General features: G+C 40.1%; 1 long non-coding RNA gene across 1 annotated transcript; it reads left to right on the top strand.

The window, feature by feature from the left end:
• The first annotated feature begins 214 nt into the window (after positions 1-214).
• Positions 215-17,655, top strand: LOC130256704 (uncharacterized). The gene is made up of 3 exons (XR_008841171.1): positions 215-288; positions 1,579-1,655; positions 17,567-17,655. It is a non-coding gene; the product is annotated as an uncharacterized LOC130256704 (long non-coding RNA).
• Positions 17,656-18,937: the final 1,282 nt, after the last annotated feature.

Here is an 18,937-nt window from a genome sequence, read left to right as displayed (position 1 = left end):
TGTCTGACTCACTGCATTGTTACCTCCTCTTTCAGCATTTCACTTACACTGCAATAAGGTTCAATTAACTTTATTATAAGTCATACATGAGCATGCATGCAGGTCTGTATGTACATAGAAACAGGGAGAAGGGAAATACACCAGGATATTTAGAGTGCTTAGTATCTATATATTTGCATAACAAAATCCAGCCTATTCTGTTTCCATTTTTACACAGACTTGTCTGATTACTTAATCCAAAGCCACATCCTCCACTCAATGGCTGCCAAAGTGAGCCACAGGCAAGAGGTGAGCTGAGTTGTGTTTGGTCAGTCCCCATGCAAGTTGTTCTTTCCTTTTTTTCTTCTCCTACTCTGTGGTTTGCTTGTTTTGTTTGGTCTTTTTCCCTGATTTTTGTTTTGTTTTGTTTGTTTTGTTTTGGTCATCATTTTACATATGATCCTCTTGGTTCGTTCTTTACCTACGTGTTTACATTGCACCTAATCACATTGGGCTCTGATCCCAAATTTGGGTCTGTGTGCTACTGGAATATAAATAATAATGGCTTGTTGCTTTGGTATGCAGTCAGGCTGGAATCTGCAACTCTACTCTGCTTGTGGGCACTACCCATTGCAAGACTGCTTTTCTTAATTTTTGCCTGAAAGTGATACTGTGTTTAATGTAAATACTCCCAGCACAGCAAAATAATGAACAGCAGCAGCATAGCAAAAAAATACTGCTGTGCAAATGGTGAAAGCATTTCTTACAGGAGTGAAATTGTGCTGTAAGTACTTGTTGGTTTGTTAGAAATGTTGGGATCTGTAAATAGAACTGATCCTATCTAGATTATCATTAAGGGAGTTTATTGGTGACTCTGAGGTTAAAAAACCCCTAAAGCTCAAAGGATAAAGGAAACAGGTGCTTTCCTAGAGCCTTGAAAGTTATGCTGCAGTTTCTTCCTTCCTTTTGGGCTTAATAATATACTAAAGTTGGTATGTTATAGCTATGGTAACATTTATAATAAGAAAATATGCAGCAACATTATTTTTCCAGACTGCTTAGCAAATAAATGGTCCTGTACAGAATAGCCTTCAATCCTGTGAACATCCTTCTGTCAGAGGCAGCTCCTGTTATTTATGATAGCAATAAAACTACTGATTATTATTGGACAAATTTCTCAGACTTGAAAAAAACTTCAGACATTTTACTTCCAAATCTTTCAGCATGTAACAAAAGATTTGAGGTTTCAGAAGTTTAGTCCCTGAGGATAAACAAATAAAGTTGTAAAGAGCACACCTTGCTAATATGATTGTTCCTTATTAGCATAATAGTTTTCAAATAAACAACCTGCTAATGTCTCTAATAAGCAATTACTCCATGATGAAAACTGCAAATGGAGCCCACTGGTGGGTAACAGATAACAGTAAAATCTGTCAATAAAACAAATATTGTTCTGCCTGAACAGCTCTCTTCTTCACTGAGAGAAGAATAGAGCTGCCTGGGTATTTTTATAGGCTGATGGTTGACAGCCAGATATGTTACAACACTGCTCCTTTGATGCTTTGCTGTTATGTTACATGGAATCTTTACTCTTTACAGTGCTGGTGTTACAACAAAATAAGGCAGAGATCTTTACTTATTTGGAGCCATCTACTCTTGAGTCCAATAAAACCAAGGTAGGGTGAATGTTTACCCAGAATTTGACAGATTAATAGTTTGCTTTCTTTCATACAAGGGAAATGATAATTAAAAACTTGGAGTCCCTCCTACCTCTGAAACATGCAAATGAATGGAAGTAGCATCTCAGTATTTTTTTCTTCTTGCTATTCTAAATCATTTGCAGTGGCGAAAAGGTGTTAAATGCATGAAACAATCTCACTTTCCCTAACATTGAAAAGTGTGAAAAACGTCATAATTTTTCAAGCATGACTGACAAACTATTTTCAAAACATTTGCAGTGTAATTTACATACTTTCCTAGCTGCTCTACCATTGATTACAAAGCTGTGTTGTGCTTGCTTTGGTCCCCGTACTTCTGCAATCACTTTTACAAAATAATTTTGCATTTAGTTTTCAAGAAATAAGGATATGGAATTTGAGAAAATCACAAATCCCCAAGTCTGGCCCTTTCCAAATTCCATGGTGAGTGTTACGGTTTTATTTTATATATAGCTTTGTAGAAATGGGATCATTTGAAGGAAAATCTTGAGCAATTCTTATCTTTGTTCCATTCTGGACTGACATCAGGGTACGAAAACGCAAGGAATGTACAGTAAAGCCTGGTGTGGGAAGAAGATCTTGACAGAGGGATGATTAATGGTGTCTGAAAGAGGGAAAACAGTTATGTAAGAAATACAGCCCATGAGGTTGAAACTGAAGAAACCATCACAGGTGCAGACTGTAAACAGGCCCCAGTGGGAAGAATATTGGTCTTTTAAAGGTGGACTCTGTAAACAAACAGACGAGGCATAGGAAATATCCTTCCATATAAATTTTTATGGTACAAATAAGTACATGGAGCACATAAGCACTGTAAGTGTTTATAAACTCAAAGAACATCCATATTGCAGTAAAGCTGCACAAATAGTACCATGGTGTAAATTTATATAGCATGAGGCAGATGTGTGGTCTGATGGCTTAGTTTGTTTTTTTGACTTCAGCAAATGACATGATTTCTATGTCTCTGGTTTTGTTTTGTTCCATTTAGCTGCTCTCAGCTACATAATTGTTCTTTCAGCTTGTAAATATTATGGTCAACCTCCAGCAAAGTTTAGATGAGGCCAATCAAATGTAAACAAGTGTGTCTGCACCAATGATGTGAGTAAGCAAAGTCATCTCCTGTGATGTTTCCTCCCCCTTTTCTTACTCCCCTGGGACTGCACGAGCTTTGTGGAGCCGGCTGTGGTACTGCACAGCCTGGGGTTCAGTTTAACTGCCTGTCTGGGATTGTTTTTCTTTTTTTTTCCTGGCTATTTGGTGTTGAATTTATCCAGTGCTGAAGTCACCAAACCCTCTGCTTGTGCATTAAAAAGGTGCACATGGAACAATTTTTACCCTTGAATGTGATCTTCAAGGTTTCACTCCACATTGCTCTACTGTCACTGTGCAGCCCCAAATCTTTAGGACACACTGGCAACACAGTGAATGTATCCCCATGGGCTTTCTGCTGCAAACATGAGCAAGCAGGTGGGTTTTCCCTGCATGCAACCTCTTCCCCTTGCTTTGGAGCCTTTCACTGTTGTGCACTGAACACAGGCCCTGCCTGAGCCCCTGCATCCAATCTTTACCTGTCTCCCACCCCAGTTTTGTGTCTCCAAGTGGCCAAATCCTGCTGTAGCTTTTTGCAGCTGTAGCAGCTCAACGCTACTGGCAGCCTGACATTCCACACCTCATGCTCCCATACGCAGTGAACTGTTGGGTCACAATTTTAGGTTAGATATGAATTAACCTTTAAGGAAAAAACCCACCAAAGTAATGACTGCAATGCTATTGATCTCCTGGGAACAGAGCCTGGGAGGTGTCTGACATTTTACATTGTTATCTATGGGAGAGGAAGGAGCTGGGCTGTTTTTTCCCACAAGAAATGTATCTATTTTTGAGAGCAAAGTACTTTTTTTGCCATGGGACCCAAAACAGTTTTCATTCACTGACTCACAGTCTCTGGAGGCTTTTTCACTAAGCTTAGGAGGCAAATACTTAGTGGTTTGCAGATGGGAAAGTGTCAGACCAATTAGCTACAACTGTTAATTTAAAGGTAAAGATGTTACCTGTTTACAGCTATCTTGGCTTTGAGAACCAAACAGTCTCCACCAGCCTCATTCCTCTATTTTTACATACACAGTTGCTGTAGATTTGGTCATAATAGCTATTGGGTGAGAATCTGAAAGCAATGTATCAACAGCATATGATTTATTCTGTGGTTCTTGTGCAGAAAGCCAGAATATGATTTCATGCTTTCGTGTTCCTCCTTTTGTCTTCTTATGGTATGAAAATCATTCTTAGTTATTTGCTATTAAATTTTTTCTATAGCCTCTTTGCTTAATTATGGGTGAATGCTTATTGATGAATCTTTCCTTCCCAAGAGACAATCTCACCAAGACCCAGGCAGAAACTACAGGAAATGTATTTGGACAATGTTCACATTGTATTTTTTGTTGTGGTGTTTGGCAGAACCATTATGGTCTGCTTGGCAGCTTGTGGCCTCAGATTGATCCACAGGATGCTTCCATGTGTGTTACTATTTATTCTTTGAACAATGTGGAATGTCTGTAATAGCATTCATGGTCCACACAGCTGAAAACTCTCTGCTGTATCTCTGCAGGGTCTGAGGGTGGATCCACATCTGCCTTGTCCATGTGGAAGGACAGGACTTGGTGGCAAATGTATTCTGGGAGCTGCCACTGTCCACACAGACTGGAAGTTTTGATAGGTACGGGACACTGGCAGTTGGGACCAGACATCCAAACATGCTTTTCTGTTTCATTCAGAGATTGCATAGGGATTGTTTAACCTTTAGGCAAAGCCTTTTCAAATAAAATGCTTTACCAAAGGAAAAAAAATCAAGGAAATGGGTATAATAACATTTAGAATTCTTCCACACTGCAAAATCTGTGCAAGGAACTTCAGAAGAGTTATTACCAAATGTGCCCAGTAGCATTTCTTAATATTTATAGTTGTTCTTAAATCTATATACCTAATCAGCTCCTTAAACTGTGCTCCAGGCATAGTGAAGTGGAAAGAAATATTAAAAAAATTGCCTGAAGGGATGAAGTCTCTCGGTATTTATAGTAAATGCACTGCTTTGCTCTTGTTAGGAGCTTTCATTAGTTTGAGTTGTCTGTCTTAATGCAGCTTGTAAATTACTGACACAAAGGAGATTCTAAAATGGCATGTGTTACCATGGAACACTTTTACTGTTAATATATAATAAAGAGGTAACTCTCATATATCCTGAATGAGAAAGCAACTTCAGATTTCTTATTTAGAAGATGGTATCTTAATTGAGCTCACCTGAAAGATCACCGGGTAAAGTTCTTGTGATGTTTTTGCTTAAGGTGTGTCTGTCAGGTGCAGTTGGTTGTTTTGAAAAACATACTAAAGAATTTCAGTGCAGTGAAACCATTTTGCTGTCTGCTCACCACAGGTCATGTTTTCTGTTGGCTTTCTGGAGCTTGGTGTGACTGAGGCTGTGCCACAGTAAGGCAGAGGGTCCATGAGCTTCCGTATCTTGAGGCACAGAGGCAACAGAGCTACAGGACAACACGCTGGAGTGGGATCCTGGCTGGGTTGTAGCCTACCTTATCAAACAACTGGGAGCTGCTTGCATCACATTTTTGACACTGGTGGGCAGGCTATGGACATACAATACACTGAAAGTGTGGACAGGACTGAAAGTCAGTACCTTGTGTCTTTAGGGAAGGATTCCAGTCTGCTGTAAAGGACCTGCTGTAGCTGATTTTGTGATTTTTCCTACTTACTTTTGAATCAGCCTCATGTGTAGTATGTCTGCTCAAAACCCTTCTTACTGATGTTTCATAGTCTCTATTTTCCATTATTTGAAAATTACTAAAAGGAGATTTTGTTACTGATGCAGCATTAAGAGCAGATCTTAGAATAATCAGTAGTTTCAGCAGCTCTTTCTATTCTCCCTGTTTTTGTGGCTTATTATAAAAGTGTCAATCTCTCACTGCTATCTAACAAACAAACTTCTGCCCTGGATCCATTTCCTCTTGGGCAGTTTGCCAGGAATAACAAATTAAACTCCAGCTCTCAGTTTAAGAAGTTTCACTTCACTGAGTAGAGTTCAAGTACAGTCTATTATCCTGACTAAGTGATAGAGGAGTCCTTTGATGTTTGCTTCTTGAGTGGTTTATACAAGCCAGGGCTTCCTGTAGGAAAAAGAGCTGCAGCTGAAGGAAATACTTGATTGATAAGGTAACCTCTTCCTCTCACTCATTCTTGAGAGTGTCTGAGTGCCCAATGACAGAATCATGCAGAGATTCAAAGAAAGACCCAGTATAGTCTCCACCAGAAGTCACACAGTTTGATGATTCTCAATTTTTCAGCTGAGAGAGACCAATCCCATTCCTTCCACCTTCCTGTTCCCCATTGCTTTCCCCACATCAGCTCTGGTCCACCATGTCTTGTTCCATTTGTAGCAGACCTATTTATTTAATTTGTAAGACTTCACAACTGAAATTAAGTACTCTGCCATGTCCATGAGCTGAACTGGATAGTCAGTAGTGCTGAAAGAGTGGGGCTGCACGGTGGCACCTGGAGCAGGAGGCACAGGGGAGAGAGGAATAACATTATGTAGGAACAGAAGCCCTCCAAATGCACCTCCCAGCCAGCAGGTCAGCCGGCTGTGTCACTGAGCCATGCACTCAGGGCTCCTCCAGAGCTCCCTGTCCTCCAGCTGGGTCCCACTCTGAACACTTCTGGAAGATACTGGTTTTCTCCTTTGATCACCAGAGGCTGTTTTCATTTTATCACGTAAAATGGTTCAGTGCTGTGTTTTTACTCTCTGTAAGAAGGTACAGTGATGTTCTCCGCCCAGTAATTCTGGCCTGGAAGTTTGAGGGAAAAGCAGAAGTTGGCTAGAATATATAGAGGAAAAACAGGGAGTGTGCAGTGCAACATGGTCAGAGCATAGGGATCAGCTAAAAACAAAAAGGAAAGGAAAGAGGTACCAGCAAACCTGGAATTGTCTGAGTTGTTTCAAGATACCCACTGTTCTGTGGTCAGTGGTGCTGCTGTATTTTAACTGCTGTGCTTGATTTCTGAATCTGAGTATTTAAAACCTCCCTTTGTTAGCTTGTCAACCACAGATAATTGGGATGTTTTTTCTGCACCAGTAAATGTTCATGACAACTTTGCTTGTCCCTGATTCTGTAGAGGTGTAGCCACAACATGTGGAGGGTGCAGCATTGATTTCCTGTCCAGATTGGAGCAACTGGGTACTGAACTCGCAGAACTCTTGCCTCTAACCCAGGGGACAGCTGAACAGCTTGTGAGCAGCACTGCAGTGCCAGAAGCAGCTGTGCTAATAGTTAAGCATTACAAGCAGGGGAGGTCTTGCTCCCCTTCTTAGCTCCTGGCCTTGCAGTTCTGCTACCTTCTTTGACTTGGGTGTGTTGGGTGCTGTCAGATGGCTACTGATTCAACTCACAAACCCAAAAGAAAATCATCCCCGTGTAACATTGTCACCGTTGGCTGGAAGGAGAGATGAGATTTGGAGGCAAACAGCCTTTATTTTGCAATTAGATGTTGCAATACCTGTGGATATTGCAGGCTCCACAGTGTTGCAAGAGTCCCTTGAGCAGAACTCATTGAATCTGGTTTGTAAAAGCTTGTTTAAAGTATGAGTATTGGAAGATGTGAAATTACCCATTATTCAGTGCATGCAAAGCAATGCTATACTATTTTATTACAACTTATTGTGGGTTGTGTAGAAGCAGCTTTTCCTTCAGCTATAACTTTCCTTTCAGCTATATCCATACCCGAAACATGTTTAATCCCAAACACCCAGACTCTCCTGATCTCCTTTGTTATATAGAGAAGTACTTTAGTAAGGTCTTATTACCTGTAGAAATGCACGTTGGAGACCTCAGAGTTTCCTTGCTTTGGAGCCTGATTTAACAGGAGGTTTCAGAGTAACCTCTGGACAACTGAATAAACCTGGGAGTTGTCTTTTTCCCACAAGTTATTTGCTGTTGTTATCCACCTTTCAAGATCTGGACTCCTATCACAGAGAACCTTGGAAAACATTTTTTGCATGTAGCCCCAGGAGTTTGTCTCATGTAATGGACACTAATGTTTTTCAATCAGCAATGTTATTTTTAAGCTCTGCCATGTCACGTTATCTTATTGCTTCACAGCCCCCGTGACTGCTTGTGCCTGCAGACAAATCTAGAAGAGGCCGGGGGGGGGGTAATTCTTCCTTTTTGGTTTGCCCCCTCCCCTGTTACATCCCAGAGGTCTATTTCTATCTGGGAGTGGAGGCTGGGAGGCCAGTTTTCTATATATGACTTTATGTGACAGTGCCTCTGTGAATCCAGGCAGCCTGGCTGCCTTCTCTGAATCTCTCCTATAATCCACAGTCCTTCTTCTTCGCCCAGTGAGACTTCTGCCTCTAAACAGCTGTAAGTTTTCTTGGGAATCATTTCCAAAGGAGTTATAATTTTCCTGTTGTACACCCAAAATATGTACACCTTTTCAAAGAAACCAAAATATTTCTTTGAAACCCTCCTCTTCCTTTGTTCCCATAGAAATTCTGCTCATCAGCTAGTTCAACATATGTGCATTCCTTTTCTTGTCCTAGAGCTCGATGCTACTCCTTTCTCAGTCTGAGGATGGGTAAAGGATGGCCCCTCACTAAATAGAAGCATATTTTTCCTCTCAAGAGATTTGCTTTTATCCAAGCTGATTCTTGAAGAAAGACAAAAATGCCAGAAATAGAGATGTGAGCTGAAGCAATTTGTTTGTTTGCCTGCAGGCTCACCCTTACATCAAAGTCCAGTGGAGTTGTCTGGTCAGATTGTCAGGTGTGTGTCCTGAGTGTGAGGAAATGAAGTTTACAATGACTGCAAAGGAATAAGCTTTTAGAAAAGTTGAACTGGCCAAGTCTCAGTCACCCTTCTCTTGGTTCCACTCATTAAAAGACATGTTCTTTTTTTTCAAGAACTCTCTTCTGGATGGAGCATTAGAATGAGTTCCATTATGCTCATCCCATGCAGGTAGTAAATCCTTTGGAAAAAGCAAGTAATAAATTCCTGCTATCTTTGCCAAGATTCTCCTTTTTGCATCAATGAAATATATTCCAAGGGGGTGTAAAACAGTTCCTTAGTTGTAGAAAATTTCATTGTTGGTGTTTTTTAATTTGGTTTTGAATTTCAATTTTTAGGATCATCAGCTTTGAAGTGGTAATCCAGGCTGGGGCCAGATTCTGACCTGCAGAAGGTTTGGAACAAGATGTTTCAAATAAACAGCATTTTCTTTGAATAAATTCTGACAATTTAAAATGTCTAATACTTCTAATACTGCTGGTCAATCGGATTTGTTGTGCAGAAGAACCAGACTCTGTCCTAGCTGCCCAAAACCCTCAGATTGTCCCTGGATGTGCTCACGGAGACACAAGAGCAGTCACCTCAGCATCCCCTCCAGAAAGTCACCTCTGTGCAGACTGTGGTATCTCCCCTTGCAGCTGCAAGGCTGGAACTGCAGCTTCTGTGACTGAGTGCAGCTCTGATGGTAAACATAAACTAGAAATACAGACTATTCACACTGAGAGACAAAGCAGCCCCGTGGCAATTGGACTCCTAACTGCCAGCATTTCTTGCCTGCCAATTTACTTCTGTAATAACTGGGATAAGGCCTTAGGGGGAAAAAAGCCATGACAACAAACATGGCAAAATATGAAGCCTTTTTTCTTTAATAGCAACTGCTCTCTTCCCAAAGCTGGCAGTGAGGGAGAAGATATGAAGATGGCCTGAAGCTCCTTTTTACCCAGTGTGTATCTTTGTGATTGACTTCTTCTGCTAGCAAAGGACATGTAAGAAATTCCTGCTCCAACAGATTGTTCCTGTCACAGGGTTTTGAGCTGGCATGTCACAGAGCCAGGACACACTGCCTCACAAGCAGCTTCACCTGTGTCCCTGGAATGGTGAGCTGCTGATGGAGTAGCCATGAGCATAAAGCCACATTCACAGCACACACCCTGGGCAGCCAACGCAGCCCAAGGGAAGGGATCCTTCCCACCTGTTGGCCAAGCAGCACCACATGTGCTGTGTTGCTCTTGTTCATTGTTTTTGCAGGTGATTGAAATTGGAATGCTGAATTGGGATGCTTCTCTTTAGAGAGGAAAGAAGACTGTGACATAATAATTTGATTGAAAAATATGCAAGGAAGGACAGAGGGAAGAGATGAAAGGCCTTGACCTCTCTCCAGCAAGAATGAAAGAGGAAGGTCCTTTTTAGAAAAGCTTTGCTGCTTCCTATGAGTCACTCCCATTCAGCTGGAGGCTGAATTGCTGTCTTGCCCAGCTGGAATAGCCAAAGCATCTCCCACTGAAATTGTAGGAGTCACAAGCCCATGTCCATTGAGTTCAGCTTTGGGAACTTCATGTTTGTTGTGCCAGAAGCTCAGTATGCCTCTCTGTGCTACTGGTAAAGGCATTAATTGGTTTTGAGGCTTTTTGGCTTTCACTTTTGTGGTAAAACACCCCCGCTAAAACTTTGGGGAAAGGATGGGAGAAAAGAAAAACTGCATGCAACTGACATTTTTGTATCATTATTGAACTATTCTGATGAGAGAGAATCCTGGAAGTCTTTTAGTAATTTGAAACATTTCCATTTCTTTGGAAAAGTCTTTGCAGAAGTGTATTCTGGGATTTTGGCTGGCATTTCCCAGCAGCTGTTGCCAGCTTTCCTACAGGTCTGCTATAAAGTACATAGACTCTGGTGTGCTGCGAGACTGTGTTCCTGGATGTTTTGTCTCTGTGACAGTCCTCAGTCCTCATTTAAAATTTTAGAAGTCTGCACAATGGTAAAGGCTTGAGCATCACACTGCGCAAGTGCAAATGGAAACTGCCTTTGCTTGACCCCCTAAGGCCCACCGTCTTTGCTAATAAAGACTCACTGTGTAACTCCCCATTAAAAGTGGCAGTTGGAGGCCAGGAAAAAATCAGTTATCCAGTGTTTGAAATATCCGTTTAGCTGCTGGGAGCCACCATTTGATCTTAAGCAGGATACTTAGATGTGTTCATTTTTAAGTGTCAGGTAGTTCAATGACTTCACTCAGCATTTGCATTTTATGGGGGTATATGTAACCTAAAGAATGAAAGGAAAGTTTGCTATTTCCTGTAAACATTTTTATATAAAAGTGTCACATGAAGGGCTGTTGGATGAAAAAATTACTGTATTGTGGAGTGCCTGGAAAAAATCACTTAGGCATTATTTTAATCCTTGGCAGTAACTATTCCAATGTATATTGTTTGTTTAAGAAACCTAGAACACTGTTCCTGAAATGACTTTCTTACGACTCTGGGTAGAGAGCCAAGTGCAGGGAATCTGTTTGGGCGAGCAGATAGAGGCTGTCCCCTTTGGGACAGTCAGACCATGTAAGGATGCAGAAAGATTCTGACTGTTTTACCTGGAATTTAATTCAGACCACATTGGCTTAGCAGTGGCATAAACCTGCAACCAAAGCAAGTAAGCCTAAAGGTTGACAGTCATTAGGTGATTTTCCTTATACAGCAACAAAAAGCATTGATAATGAGTTCTCTCTTCATCTTCTCACACTCTTTCGATTGGTTGAAAGGTGTTAAACGTGCCACTCTTTTAGGGCTTTCATCTTTATGGCAACAGTGTTAAGTTGCTCTCCTTATGTAATTATAGGATAAAAAAGAACAGGGAAAGAAAGAACCTGGAAAAGCCTGAAGATACCCAAATGAGACAGGCGGAAAACACGTTTTGTGACCATGAGGTGTAAATCAAAGATCTTATATATTCAATAGGAATTTTTGTCCTTTCAAGTGGCAAAAGTATTTGGTGATTAATTTTATGTTTAATCTTTTATCCCACCACAGAAACAGAAGTTTAAAGAGTGATCTAGTGACTGACAACAGAAATAGATTGAGAATTCCAAGGCTTGATACATCTCCAGCAGAAAACATGTGCCAATAAGAAACAAAACCACCCCTTTAATAGAGAAATTGGTGGCACAGGTCACCACCTACTTTGACAAGTCCTTTTCTCTTGTGTCATTTGTTGTTTTTGCTGTTATCTGTAGGAATGATCAAGGAGACTGATGTGTCATTCGAGAGCAGGAGAGAGGTCACACAGGAAACTTATCTCCTGTACTGTCTTTAATTGAACTTCCCCTGCTGTTTCTCCTGGCTGGTGGCTTTTCTGCACGGATTTAGCAGCAAGCAGCGCCTTCAGAGAAGCCAGGTTAATGTGACAGCTTGGCCAGAGCAAAAGCCTTGAAAGATTTCAGGAGAACTGCAAACATTGTTGGAGGAAGAATTTTGGTAATGGTAAATGGCAAACAGATGCATACAAATAGAGGAAGGCAACTTCCTCTAAGACGCAAATGGAGGACAGGATGCAGCCTTTCAATGTTTAAAGGACCTTCTTTATACATGTGGCAGTTCTGGACACATGAGCTGGTCTCATGCAGTCAGATACTTTCCCCAGGAAACCTTTAAGCGATTTGAGTGATTCATATTTATTTTTTGGTGCTTAGACAGCCTGTGAGTGAGGTATTGAGGAAATATGAAGTGGCTGACAAAATTGCTAAACAGCAAACTGTATTGTGTTTATTAGGCCCTAACATCTCCAACTCTGGTTTTAATTCAAGAATATTTAGTTACCAGTTGCTATAGTGAAGACACACATAGATCTGAAGAAGAATCATCCTCTTTCCTACCTGCTGATGTCATCGTCCCTGAGGGAGGAGGGAGAGAATACAGAGGCCCTTATTTTAAATATCCTTCTTCTGGGGCAGCCTTCTCCAAGAATTTTAAACTCCCAATCACTCTGTGCTATTTGCTCTACCTGAATAGAAGTTTCTCTAGGAAGCGTTTAGAGGCTGCTACCAGAGGAGTTTGGGAAAAAGCTCCCTCACCCCTTCTCTCCTACTCATCAAAAGTAGCCACCTCATATTTTGCAAATTGTGGTCTCTTTGGAGGCAGGTCAAGTACATGTTGTCCTCATAAATTTGCAGATAAAAGTGATGCTGAAAAAGGTGAACATGTTTAAGAGGTGAATTGGCCCCCAGGAGATACTTCCTCTATTGTACTTTCCTTAAATGTTGTAAATAAAATGCTATGGGACACTTATTTAATATATGGGAAAAGTTATATGACTTGAAATTTTTTGTTATTGAATTGAATTGAAAGACTTTGCTCTCTCTATTTCCAGCATGTTTGGTGGTTTTGGTTTTTTGTTGGTGGGTTTTTTTTTCCCCTGGAAGGAGTCTTCTATTTTTTTTCCAGTTTTGCTTGGTTTCTTGGTATGTCCCTGAGCCTCTAGGAGGGATAAGAAGCAATTTTTCCTCAGACCTTTACTGATAGCCAAAAGTAGCAAACCAGAAGTGGCCTTAACTATACAGAGCAAAGTAATTTCTGTGTTTGAAATTTAATTTTATGTAACCAGGACAAGAAAAAGCTTGTCCGGGTAGAACTCATGTAGAAGATAAATATAAAATGGTACTGAAATAATATAAAAGGCTGGGTTGTCAGAAGCTAGAAAGTTTTAAACAAGTTTAAAACTTGCTCAGAGGAAGCTTGAGCCCTGTTCTGGCCCCCATGTCCTGCTGCAGTATAACTTGCAGTACTTCCCTCTGAACTGCAAAACTGCCCTTGTCAGTCCCTTATCTGAGAAGGGAAAGGAGGAACCCTTAGTGCCAGCCATAGGAAAAGCCACAGAGGTTTCAGGCCAGGTTATTTATTCTCCTGGTGTTGCATTTTGTGCTGTACCATTCAGGACAGAGCCAAAGTCATAGACGCAAGTGGGTGAAAAGCAGTTCTAGGCTTTTTCCTGTCACAGCAACTTGTCAGGGAATCTCTAATAGCTGTTTTCATTCTTGCATTGGTTGAGTCAGAGCCATTTGATTCAAAACTGCTGCCCTGACATTTGAACCTTTCAGGCAGACTGCTCTGGCAGCACCTTATTTTTCTGTTGGAAAAGGAGGGAATCATTGACATGTAATTAATGGAGCCAGATAGAATCTAAAATCTGAACGACACCCATTATTAAATAATGAGGTATAAATTCTTTGTTGTAAATCACTTTAATATGACAATGGCATGAGACGATTCAGAGGAGAGGGTGACTTGTTTTGTTTAAGCACTGATCTTGTACACATACAAATGCTCATGAGAGTTGTTCTGTTAAAGACAAATCTTTACACGGCAACAGAATCATGGACCAAAATGGCAAAATGGAGCAAGTAGGAAAGATAGAAGGAAAGGCAGAGGGAGATCAAGATCTTACTTGGCCTTTTTCAACTTGCTGAGTCCCTGTCTAATTTTGTTTTAGAATCAGGGCTGTAGAGCTCTAGACAGGTGAACTCTGTCTTACATCTACTTTTCTAACGTATCCATCCACAAATGCGTTTCTGTCTGTATAACTGTTGTCTCTCAGAATGCAAAATCTTACTAATGCATAGCTTCTAATTGATTACTAAGCTATAATTAATTATTCTTTTTAGCTAAGAGGGAGCTTCAATGCTTTAAGATCTCCTAATTTTGAAAGTAATTAATTGCAGATTAAATTAGAAACCACTTGTTAGGTTTAACAAAATCAAATTCAAATTTGAAAAAATGGCTTTATGCTATAAGGAGTAAGTGTTACATGGAGAAAATTGTTATAATTATAATTTGAATTATCTTTTTCTCAGTCCCCAAGTATAAAATATCTCTATTACATGAAACCTGATAAGTTTTGGAGGCATATTACATAGTACTGTGGGATTCTGCAGAGACAGGTACAGGTGTCAGACTGACACTGGATAGAAGCAAATGTAGGTTAGCTGAAATTCTAGGGTACCTCAGAGATGCTTTAAGAAAGTGTGATTCTACATAGTTTTTAAGAAGATGAGAGAGAAAAAAAACAAACAAATGTTTACGTGTTTTAATAATACAGTCTGCAAAGATTTTGACATCTGTTTTTAGTGGTAACTGAAAGCTGAGGGATTTGGGAAAATTGAGCTGTCTGTGTGGGTAGAATCAGAGGAATGTTCTTTAATGCCACATCTCAGGATGTGAGCTGACAAAGCTGCTTCCTATGTAAAATGCATAAGACACAAGCTTTTTTTCTGCTGTATGTAAAAAATAACTGAGCCACTGGCAAATGTTCCAAATGTTCCAAAAGTTCAAAAATTAGCTCCATTTAGGCCCCCTGCAATTCAGAAAACTATTGAAATTTTTCTTTTTTATCCTTGGACAAATCCCCTTGCCTGAATGCAGGCCTGCCCCATGCTCTCTTGCTTTGGCTCATTGCTGATCTGAATCAGCTCCACCCAAGCTCTCCTGTAGTGCTTGGAGGATCTCTGGCTGGCTGGCCTGGCAGGCTGCTGCAATGGATCAGGCACACCCAGGGACTTTCCTCAGATTAGAAAGGTGGAAAATCTGTTCAGTGCCTCTCCCTGTGAGGAAGCCCATCAGCAAGCAAGATTTGGAGACAACCCAGGTAAGCATTACTGAATCTGCTGAGACACAGCTGCGTGTTCCACAAAACATCAGCAAACAGATCCCCCACACACCTTTTGGAAAAGAAACACCTGGGTGATTTTATGCTGATATATATCCAGGTGGACCTGGCTCTGGAAAATGTGATTTGGTTTATGCTGTTGAGAAAAGTCAGGTTCCAAAACAGTTTTATCAGTGTATTCATAATTCTATGAGCATCACCCCTGGCATAATCTACCTACTCTCCTTCTTAGATCTTGTTTTTAGACCAAGACATTGGAGCCTAAGTCAATGAAGTAGGATATAGCACAATGCAGTGAGCTAGTGCTAGAATGTCTGAGTATCCCACATGTCCTGGGGACAGATCAGGACCAAGCTGGTTGGAGAAGCCCTTGTGTGCCTCAACTGGTGCAGTAGGTTCCAACTCACAGAAGAGGCAAAGGAAAGCAGCTGCAGTGTAAAAGTTAACCTGTAGGAATCATTTCTGGAAGAGTCAAACAGTAAGAACTTTTAATACAGTCTCGCTTTAATACCTGACAAATTAAAAATGCTCCTTCTTCTAAATATGCTTCTTATGTAAGTGTGTAGTTTCCAATGGAAATGTTTTTGTATCTGATGCAACCTCTTCATGGGAACAGGTTTCCTTCTAAAACAAGACGAATGAAGGCAAGAAAAAAAATGTCTAAAATAGTGCCTTTATGAGCGCTTTATCACTTAATTAATGCTTAAAACATTGATAAGTAGCTCCATATACTTCTTGCAATTGCAAATGGTGTGCCCATGCTAATACTGCAAATGTTTTGGGTAGTACAGATGAAGAAGCATGTCACCAATGAAATGTACATTAGCCAGTGGTGTTGTGTTGTGTTGTGACATTAGGCTATTGCAGTTTAATTCTGTTATCTGGTCAGTTGTAGTATTCTGATGGGACTGGGGAAGATAAGGTTACAGAAGAGGCCAATATGAGAAAACCTCATGTGCTGTATTAGATTCAGTGAGTCAAATGCATAGCGTTGGATATAGATAAAGAAGTATGTTTGTTGGTTAACAGCTTCCATTGTGGAGCAGAGGAAAAGATAATGCTGCTTCATCCCTGTTTCTATCCAGTAGGAGTCCATTCCTCATCTAAGCTTTAGTGATTGTGACATGATGTCTTTGGGAAGAGTGACATAAAAGAGAGGAAATGACGTCTGGGGAAGAAAATGCCACTTGACCTCAGAGGCTTGTCCACCCTTAAGTTTTTCTTAACCCCCACTTTTCTGTTTTGTCACTAGATCCTTTAATCCTTTCTCTCTCCATAAAAGTGCCAAGATGTCTCCAAACCACTTAGACTGCAGTGTTTCCATGTTCTTAGTTGGCAACTAATTCCATGAGTTCATTATTCTGACCCTGAGTGAAATATTTGAATTTCCGGTATACACAATTATTTTGGGTTATGACTTCTGACTTTTGAACCCCTCACCAGAATGAACCATTTAAATCTCTTCATCAGCTCTGAGTGCTGTCACTGGGTCAAGGCAGTGTCAATATTCCTCTAACAGCATTATACTACTCAGAATTTCTTTCTATGTCTTCTCTTGGAACAACTGCAGGAAAATCTGCTATCTTCTGTTCAGAAGGCGTGATTCTTTCACTATTATTCATGTTCTCCAGGACTCATGGGATTGTTTACAGCATATGGGACAGTTAGATGTTTTCTGAAAAGTAAACTGGAGTCAGTAACTAATAATCCTTGCTGTGTATTTCATGCTCTCTGCAGCTGTGCTAGGCTGCATTCTGGTCTCATCTGCAGCAATATAAGCAGTAAGCAGCACAAGCAATTTTAGTACATGATCTGAGTGCAAAAAGAGCTGTAACTTCAGAAAGCTGATCTGCTGACATTCCTCTCTGTGGTAAATATATTCTATATGCATTTTGTTTTCAGTTTAAAACATCTTCATTCTCAAAAATATAATTAAAAATTAGCAGATATTAAATATCCAGTCACTGCACATGGAAAAAGATAATCTGATTTATCTTACTGTTTCTTTCACATATTTTCCTCTGTAGCTGTAGGAAGTAATATGATATTAAAGAATAATTTTTCATCCAGTTGCTTCATCCATTTATTGTATTGATACTGTCAAGTGCTCCTGTAAAATAAACTAGCAACCCAGACTCACTTAATTCAGCCAAATACTAATCTACCAATATATATCTGTAGTGAAGCCTGATTTGGTGGAAGGGAGTTCAATTGAGGGTGCAAAATGGACATAGAGATGGATTCCCAGATGGAACTGTTTTGAAGTTTGTGTAAAAGCAGATAATAATCTCCTGAAATGCACTCTCAGCCAAAAGAGAGCAGAAAAGGACTTACACCACTGAAGTGGTATTTACTATTTGTTATTTCCTTCCTTAGCTTGCTATCAGGCATGGGAATTTACAAGCTTTCCAACAAGACTGAAGAAATCCAGGAAACCACAATGACAGATCCACTTCAACCAACTATTTCATGTGAGTTGAAAAATACAACATATTTTTTATCAGTGGCTGAAGATGTCTGTTGGAAACATCACTAATATTACAAAGTTCAGTGTAATTAAGAGTGTTTCTCATGCACAGCTGGCAGGCATTTGTTGGCATCAACATTTTTTTAAGTGAAGGCCACTGTAAGCAATACAGTGTAAGCAATACTTCTCTCAGAAATGAGTGTAAGATTAAAAGTTTTGGGCACTTTAAATAAGTGATTTTTCTCTTTAAACACTAATTTATAAACAAAAGATCTGCTAAGAAAATAAGACCTTGCTTCCACTGGGCATACACCTTCCTTTTTCAATAATCCAGTATCCCATCTTTGTATTTTAAATTTTATGAAACTCAAGATGGTGACATTTCTACTACTTATTAATTCTATAGGAAGTGTTCAGAGCCTGGCTTTGAGAAACAGTGTAGTATTCAGTTCTCCATTTGATTCCAATACAAAATTATGGGGCAGAGAACCTATGAGTGCCTTTATTTGTCCCACAAAGTGTTAGTATGGGTTGAGATGGAGAAAGCTGTTTGTTAGAGTGAATTTCAGAGCCCAAGCTGAGCTTCCAAAGCAAGCAAAATAAAATAAATTGAGCACAATTTATATGTAAATCAGTAAGATACAAGCAGTGTGGAATCTCAAATGTAATACTGGTGGGAATAGGCAAACTACTGTACTTAGTGAGGTACTACTGTGTGTCTGAGCATGTGGGATTGAGATTGCTTTTGGAAAATACTCTTTGTCAGCTGTGCTATCCTTCTCTTTTTTTCTTCATGCTTTGCTGACTCTTCTGCTTAATCTACTTTAGATCTCATGAGTGGAAGTTTCCTTGACTGCTGTCTTCAGGTGATAGTATCACACAAAGCCCAGTTATGCCCATACCAAGTATGTTTTTTTGGGGTAGAGCTTCATTTAGAACAAGTTTTTAGTGCAAATGAAGGCATATGGGTCCATACTGGCTTTTCCAAGAGGCTTTTTTGCTGGTTTCCACACCATGGTTTGCACATGCTCACCACCAAGAGCTATTAATTCAACAGGATTAAGATTGTTTCCCATAACACAGTACCCCATTGCTTCCTTGTTAAAAATAATCATGTAGGTTTTTTGTAGATTACAAGCGGTCCTCAGATTTTGTAATTTCATTGGAAGATGCCTACAATTACCAGTTAACTTCAGACTTAATTGGCTTATTAGCTTGCCTTTTAACTCTGCCTGCCCTTTACATTTTCAGTTTTTTTCCCAGATGTTGCTCAGCAGAGG

This window comes from Oenanthe melanoleuca, chromosome 9, assembly GCF_029582105.1.
Source record: "Oenanthe melanoleuca isolate GR-GAL-2019-014 chromosome 9, OMel1.0, whole genome shotgun sequence".
Classification (NCBI taxonomy): Eukaryota; Metazoa; Chordata; class Aves; order Passeriformes; family Muscicapidae; genus Oenanthe; species Oenanthe melanoleuca.
Note: the sequence above shows the minus strand (reverse complement) of the source record. Positions and strands in the feature narration are given on the sequence as shown.